The 7872-nt window shown below is 40.7% G+C and overlaps 1 pseudogene; it reads left to right on the top strand.

The window, feature by feature from the left end:
- The first annotated feature begins 5529 nt into the window (after positions 1–5529).
- LOC144256226 (forkhead box protein D4-like 6) lies at positions 5530–6762 on the top strand (annotated as a pseudogene).
- The last annotated feature ends 1110 nt before the right edge of the window (positions 6763–7872 follow it).

Below are 7872 nucleotides of genomic sequence, written 5' to 3' on the forward strand. Positions count from 1 at the left end.
GAACACCTACTGTTTCCTCCTATGGAGATCCTGAGGCCTCTCATTGTGTTCCCAGGCTGTTACTTGGGGCTGGCTTCTTGGTCTGTAACCTGTGCATTTGTCCAAGACCTTACTGGCCACCACTGTTCTCCTCTGGAAAGTAAAAACAAGAATGACTAGGATTATTCTTAATACACTGGTAAGTGACTTTGAGTGTGATCATTATGCACACCTCTGTGTGCATGTTTTTCTAGAGTAGATAAATATTGAAGTGTGAAATCACTAGCTTCTAGGATATGCACGTTAAAATTTTTAATAGCTTTTGATTAATTGGCCTTCCAAAAGACCGTATCTTTTGCCTTTGTTCAGAGTGTAAGGCAGTACACATTTTCTGAAACACATTTTAACTTGTCTATCAGAATGGACTGGCATCTCATGGATTATTTTGGATTTTATACTGTATTGTATGTTACATTTATTCCTTCCTTGAGTTGAGGGTATATTCTTCATTATTTTTCCTAAAATAAAGTATTTTCCAATTATCAGAGCCATAATTTAGCCTATATCTTCAGGACACTGGAAACTTGCTAAAGATATTCTGTAGAGGTTTGGGAAGTGATAATAATATTAATGTGGACCTTTCTTTATGCTATAGAAGATCTGCAGAGTAATATGATGATGATCATTATCATCACAGTTTAGATGTGGTTCATCTGAAATTTTATAGATCTCTGTGAGATACAGGATAAATTACAATACTTACTGAGCCTCATTTCATAAAATGGAAGTAACAAGGCAACTTTTCTTTGGATTGTTCCAGGGATTCAAATTTAAAACGCCCTGAATAGAGTCTCAACAAATGTGAATTCCCTTTTCTACAAGACTTTTTTGCATATACAATTCAGGCTTCTGCACACCTTAAAACAAATGTTTCCTTGGGAGGCCTTTTCCAGTTAAAGAGGCAAGAAAATTGGTACTGAATTTAAGAGAGATGTAGGGAGATATCAACCTAAGTTGTGAGGGGGGTGATTAAGAGGTCAACTTGGTAAAAAACTTTCAAAGTTTTCTCTGTCCTAATGACTACCAATGGTGTGTGAGTTAGAAAGATAGCTCATTTCATTTTGTTAGACTCCTAAGCAGACTTGTGGGGTGGGGGTGGGGGTGGTTTTTTATCACCTTCCCTTCTTGCTACCCAGAGTTGTATTGTTTTTAATTTGGGGGGGTTTGCTTCTATTCAAATTATAGTATTTTTATTTTTAAAAAGTTGTCTTGGGGGAATGTGGATGTAGCTCAGTGGTAGAATGCCTAGCATGAGCATGGCCCTGGGTACGATCCCCAGCACCATACAAAAAAAAGTATCCTTTGGCATGGGGTTGTAGCTCAGTGGTAGAGCACATGCTTAACCTGGCCAAATCCCTGGGTTCACTCCCCAGCACCAAATGCATAAATAAATAATATTCTAAAATTAAAGAGAAATTTAGTCATTTCATAGACTTGCGGGTAGAAATTAGGATAATCAATATCTTTTAGAGTTTTTAATTCCTAGATAGTGAAAGTTAAAAGCAGTTATCAACAAAGTAAAGCAAAAGCTAATGATTTTTCTTTTTACCCAAATGATTTTCACTACTTTAGAACATTATGGGTTTGGTTGCTAATTGATTATTGTTTCCCTTAGATTACTGGTAGGTGGGAAAACTATATTTTTAGATTGCTTTAAGAAGATTTTCTCACTTCCAGAAATGCCTTACAATTGTTGGGGGTGATATAGAAAGAAGTGAATTCTGCTTTTGACTATCTGTCAACTCACCCTATTTAAATGAGAAAAAAAGATATTAGAATTATTTTCTCAGAATGAGTCTTAATAGTAGAATCAATTTTACCTTTTAACTCTGTTGATGACCAAATTACCTTAAATTTTTATAGAGTGGAATGGAGAAAGACTAAACATCATCATTCTTCTTGAAGATTAGATTAGAAAGGTTTGGTTTTCAAACTAGAATGTTGTTCTGGCAAAACAAAATTAAAACAAAGAAGTGATCACCAAACACTTGAGTGCCCAGTAAGGCACTATGTTAAATGTTGTAGAAGCTACAAAATAAAACTTGATTATTTTGTTTGTTTTTAATGGTACTGGGGATACATCCCAGAGATGCTCTATAATGAGCGAAATCCCCAGCCCTCTTTCATTCTTATTTTGATATAGGGGCTTACAAAGTTTTCCAGGCTGGCCTCAAACTGTTGGTAGTCCTCTTGCCTCAGCCTCCTGAGTAGCTGGGATTACAGGTGTGTGCCACCATGCCCAGCTAAGACTTGATTCTTAAGGCTACACTATGGAATTGATGGAGTGGGATGTTAGGAATTCCTTTTTCTTGTTTAGAGTGATGTACAATTATTAAGTTTTCCCAATGTATACAACTTAGTTTTCATTGCTATAGCTCTTTTGTTTTAACATTTGATTTGGGGGATGACTTTATTCACATATAATTGATATGCCATAAAATTGATACATTTAAAGTATAAATTTCATGCTTTTTAATATACCTATAGTTAGATATTACCACTATCTAATTCCAGAACATTTTCATTACCCCTAAAAGAAACTCTACAGCCTTTAGCAGTTACTTTCCATTGTCCCCTCCCGCAGCCAACACAAATCTTTTTGTTTTTTAGATTTACCTATTTAATTTCCTTTCGTGAATCATGTTTTCAGGGTTCATCCATGTTGTGACATGTGTCAGTACTTCATTCCTTTTTGTTACTGAATAATATCCATTGTATGGATATGTCATGTTTAGTTTATCAGTTGATGGACATTTACGTTTCTGTTTTTTCTCTCTTAGATCCTTTTATTCTCCATGTTTAATTTTTTTAAAAGATTGTATTATTAAAAGAAAGTTTTAGATTTACAGTAGATTGAGCAGGTAGTAGTTTCCCCCTATGCACACACTATTAACATTTTTCAATGGTATGGTAGCTTTGTACAATTAGTGAATTGATATTGATTTATTATCATTAGCTAAAGTTCACATTTTTTGTTTCCCTTTTTTTTTTACCTTTTTTCTGATTGAGAATCCCATGCAGGATAGTACATTACATTTAGTAGTTATATAACTCTTGACTGTGACAATTTCTTAAACTTCCCTTGTTTTAATTATCTGGACAGTTTTGAGGAATATTGGTCAGGTACACAAGATGCTCTTCTATTGGAATATTGGTCAGGTATACAAGATGCTCTCTAAAAACATTCTAGTGATTTTTTTTTCTTATGGTTAGACTAAGATTTGGAGAACAAAGACCAGAGTGCCATTTTCATCACGTCATCTCATAGGTATGTACTATCAACATGATCTAGGCAATTGATATTGGTTTTGATCAGTTTGTTGAAGTTGTATTTGTCAAGTTTCTCCACTGGAAAGGGTTACTTACTCTTTCCCGCCCCCGCCCCTTTCATACTGTACCCTGGAAGTAAATCACAAGTAGTGGAGAATTATATTCCACCTCCTTATAGGCAGAATATCTACATAATTTATTTGGGATTCTTCTGCAAGGGATCTTTCTCTTTCCCCCATTTATTAATTTACACAGTCATTTATTTTTATCAATTTGGATACATTTATTTTGTACTTTCTTTTATAATTTAGTACTATTTTATTTTGTTGCTTAAATTGTCCCAGCTTTGGCTGCAGGGAGCTCTTTCCGTTGTCTCCAGTGCCTCTCTGACACACACCCATTAATGTGCATTTTTGAGCACATATTTAACATCCTTTTATTTGTAAATAACCCAAATTCCCATAGAAGTTGACTTTAGGAAAACTAATAATACTCCCTTTCCCAGGTCATCTGATTCTTTTGCTAGTGGGGAAAAAGGTACCTCTTACCAGAGGCTTGAGGAGAGAATCAGGTTGAATGAGACATCTGTGCTGGCCGTCCAAAAACATAGATCACACAAATAGTCATTGTTAAATTTGGGATTCAGACACAAGTGTCTTAGGCACAACCCTTCTGTTATTTGTCCCCCTTTAAGCTGCATCTAACTAAGAAGCCTTAGAAGGATTAAAACCTCTGCAGTACAGAGTAAGGCTTAACAGTAAGGAAGATGTTCTCCAAACTCTGTCTGAAAAGTACTAGCTACTCTACTTTTAATCCTGAAGGTATGAAGCTACTATTTGATTATGTTTTGCCCTTATAGTTATCTTCTGATTTCTCTCTGAAAATTCACTGTCATTTTATAAATACTAATGTGATTATGTGATTCTATGAGATGCCACCTCACCTTTTCCCCCAAGTAGGTGGGTTTTAAATTATTTATGTATTGTGGCTTAGTATTTTATCATAAGAACCCTATTTGTATAGCAAAATGAAGCCAATCTAAAAGTCTTGTTAATTCCAAGAATTCTAGGTGAGTCAGTTAAATAGCTGTTGTCATTCCGCTCCTGTTATTACAATAAATGCTTTGTGTGTCTAAAAAAGGTAGAAGGATCAGAAGAAGGAGAGAAAAAGAATGACATTTATGGGTAGAGATTCCCTTTGTTTGGGGGCCAATTCAATGTTGTAAATCAATTAAATTGATCATAACCATTAAGAAAAAGAAGAAAATATCAGGGATCACTGTCGTGTAAGGTTTCTTTTTTGTGAAACACATTCTAGGCATGCTTATTAGTACGTGCAAGAAAATGGTATCAAATACATTTCTTACTGTAGCCAAATGTTCAAAGAAGTTGGAGAATCACTGCTGTAAGGAGGCAGGGGAATCCTCTATTTAGTCATCCTGCCTTCACTTCACCCTGAATTGCCACAATTTAGGGCTCTGATATTTGAGTCTTTTTAAATTTTTTTTTTTTGTCAGGGAGAGCATATGGGAAACTTGTATGGAAGGTAGGAAGGACAATAGACTCCTTGGGCTGAATATTTAAAAATAATTCAGGCCACCATTCTGGATGATGACAAAATCCACCAATGAAAGTGGGTGATTAACCATCTAAGAAATATCCCCCTCCTCAAATAAATCCTTTTACTGATAATTCAACACCATATACATTTCAGTGCTCCACCCCACTGCCAAATTCTGTTTGCAGAAAGGTCCGAACGTCAAGGTAGTCGCTGAAGACCATATTTTCTTCAGTTTTATTTACACAATTTTAAAGCATGTTCACAGAACCCAGGCAATGCCAGGGCTAGTGGGCTGGATAAACTCGAAAAGCCAAACATATGGCGGGTGGCTGTAAGGAGGAGGGGGCTGAGGGCTCTTCCCTTGAGTAATGTTTGCGCTGCAGACCCTCCTCATTGGACTGCGTCAGGGGAAGTGGCACCGCCCTGAGGTAGCGAAAGAAGGTTATAAAGGGGGGAGGAGGATCCGGCACTCAGGGTCTCAAAGAAGCTTTAATAAAAGGCAAAGAGCATCTTTGCCGAATGGTGTTGGAAAGAAAAAACAAACAAAATCAAAGACTAAAAAGGTACTAGCGTTTCTGCTTCTTGAAACACTCATCTTAGGCAACACAGTCCAAGCCAGGTCACCGTCACCTTCCCTGCGTCTGCAATACCTGCCCTTCCATGAGCTTACCAAGAGCCAAGCACAGTCGCTTCACACCGCAGCCCAGCTTCCGAAGGTCGGATGGAGAAGACGGTGAAATTGATGTCCTGGGAGAGGAGGAAGATGAAGAAAAGGAGGAAGAGGAATACCAGGAGGTGGAGGGGAGCCCGAAACACCTAGAACGCACCAGCCAGGGCCTCAGGGGGCGCGACCCGCTGCGATTCCAGTTCCCAGAGAGCGCACCGAGGGTGGCTATGGCCAGAGCGACTCCACGGAGTTTGTCAGCAAGTTCAGGGCTCAGACCCGGTCCGCGGCGGCCTCTGGGGATGCCCCGCAGCCGACCAAGCCCCCCTACTAGTACATCGCACTCATCACTATGGCCATCCTGCAGAGCCCGCACAAGCGCCTCACGCTCAGTGGTATCTGCGCCTTCATCAGCGGCCGCTTCCCCTACTACCGCCGCAAGTTCCCAGCCTGGCAAAACAGCATTAGTCACAACCTCTCGCTCAACGACTGCTTCCTCAAGATCCCCCGCGAGCCGGGCCATCCCGGCAAGGGCAACTACTGGAGCCTGGATCCCGCCTCCCAGGACATGTTTGACAACGGCAGCTTCCTTCGAAGAAGGAAGCGTTTCAAGCGCCACCACCCGTCCCTAGGCGGTCACTTGTACCACCCTTTCCCACTGCCAGCCACGCCCGCCAACCTGCAGGGCCCCCACCCAGGCCTCCTGCTTGGGTCCCCGGTCCCGACACAGCCTGTCCTGGGGGCCTATCCCACCACCACACCCGGGAGCCGCCAGTGTGCACTGCTGCACCCACATCCACTACGCTACCTGCTGCTCTCAGCCCCGGCCTACGCTGAAGCGCCCAGGATTGCAGAAAGCACTCTCCAGTCGCTGTAGCCCTCACTGGGCTCACAGCCTTGGGAGGAGGGCAAGGGCCCGGTGTCGAGGCCTAGAGGCGGGCACACCTCCTTCAGCATTGAGAGTATTATGCAAGGAGTCAGCACTGAGGGAAGAAGGACCACGCAGAGTCCTTCCCCGACTCCATGGGGCTACTGCCACCTGCTCCAGCACCCATCGTGCCTGTTGCACCCCCAGGGCCCTTTGCTGAACGTGTCCGCCGCCGCTCGGACAATTTTACTACAGCAGCAGCAGCAACAGCAGCAGCAGCAGCAGCACTGTTTCAGCAGCTGCGCTACCAGCAAAGGCAGGCTGTTGGGCCAGCACCTGTCTGCCGTCGCGGCGCTGCTAAGGTACCAGCCGGTAGCAGAGGGCTCTAGACCGACTTCGCTGGCCGCCTTTTCTGGTGGAGAGGGGACTTCACCAGCCTTACCCTGCCTCCTGGTCAACCCCGCTGGGCGCACCTGGAGTCAGGTGTCAGAGCGATACCATCCACTGTCCTGCTCCATCACCGCCTGAAGCTTCCACAGTTTTTCTGATTTGCACTTTTCCTGACGAACTGTGAACAAGAATGGGATATTTTCTCTATGGTATTAAAAGAAAAACAAAGAAAGCAGAGTCTCCAATGCAGAGTTTCTCCTTCTTTGCTCCCTAGGAACTGCAAGTATGCCCGAGAATAGTGCAGAATGCTTATGCTCTCTGTGTCCTCCTGAAATCCATATCTAATACAAAGGAATTTCAATTTCAGAACATTTATTTCTTATGTTTATTTGATGTGCCATATTCCATGGGAGAGTGTTAAAATGAAGCCTTGCTCTACAGATTAAATAAAATTCTAAATCCCAACACTACATCGTTTATATTCTATCAATGTCTCATTATTTGGTTTCTAAATGGAACGTCATTTAAAACTTATATTCTTTCCCTGCAATTAAACAACTTATTTTTAGGATTCATATTCATTTATGAATATAAGAAACAACCGATGTTTAATTTTTTAAAGCATTTTGAATATTCGAGGTTGAAAAAGCTTGCCTTTTAAAATGGGAGATTTGGTATTTATGAAATCTCTAGAAGAAAAAGAATACGAGGATATGTATTATCCATTTGTTTTTCTTTTAAAAAAAAGTGTTGACTTTCTTAAGCTGGACTATGCTTTGAGGTCAAATTGAAAAGTAGTGGACATTCATGCAGGAGAAAAGGATACACACATATCAAAGCACTAAGATTTTCAAAGCTTTTTCTTAAAACAACAAAAGCTTCTGAAAAGATTTGCAACCATTGCTGGGCTTCAGGTGAACAAGTAGGGGAACAGAGAAAGGCAAGAATGATCATCAAGAAATACTGCGGTGGGGGGAGGGGGTGAGAAGCAAATTTCTAGAGATAAGTCATTTTGAATCCTTTCTGAGCAGGGTTCATGTTTCAAGAAAATTATATTCCAGGCGTTTTTGAAGAAAGTCAT

Source organism: Urocitellus parryii, chromosome 7 (genome assembly GCF_045843805.1).
Source record: "Urocitellus parryii isolate mUroPar1 chromosome 7, mUroPar1.hap1, whole genome shotgun sequence".
Taxonomy (NCBI): domain Eukaryota; kingdom Metazoa; phylum Chordata; class Mammalia; order Rodentia; family Sciuridae; genus Urocitellus; species Urocitellus parryii.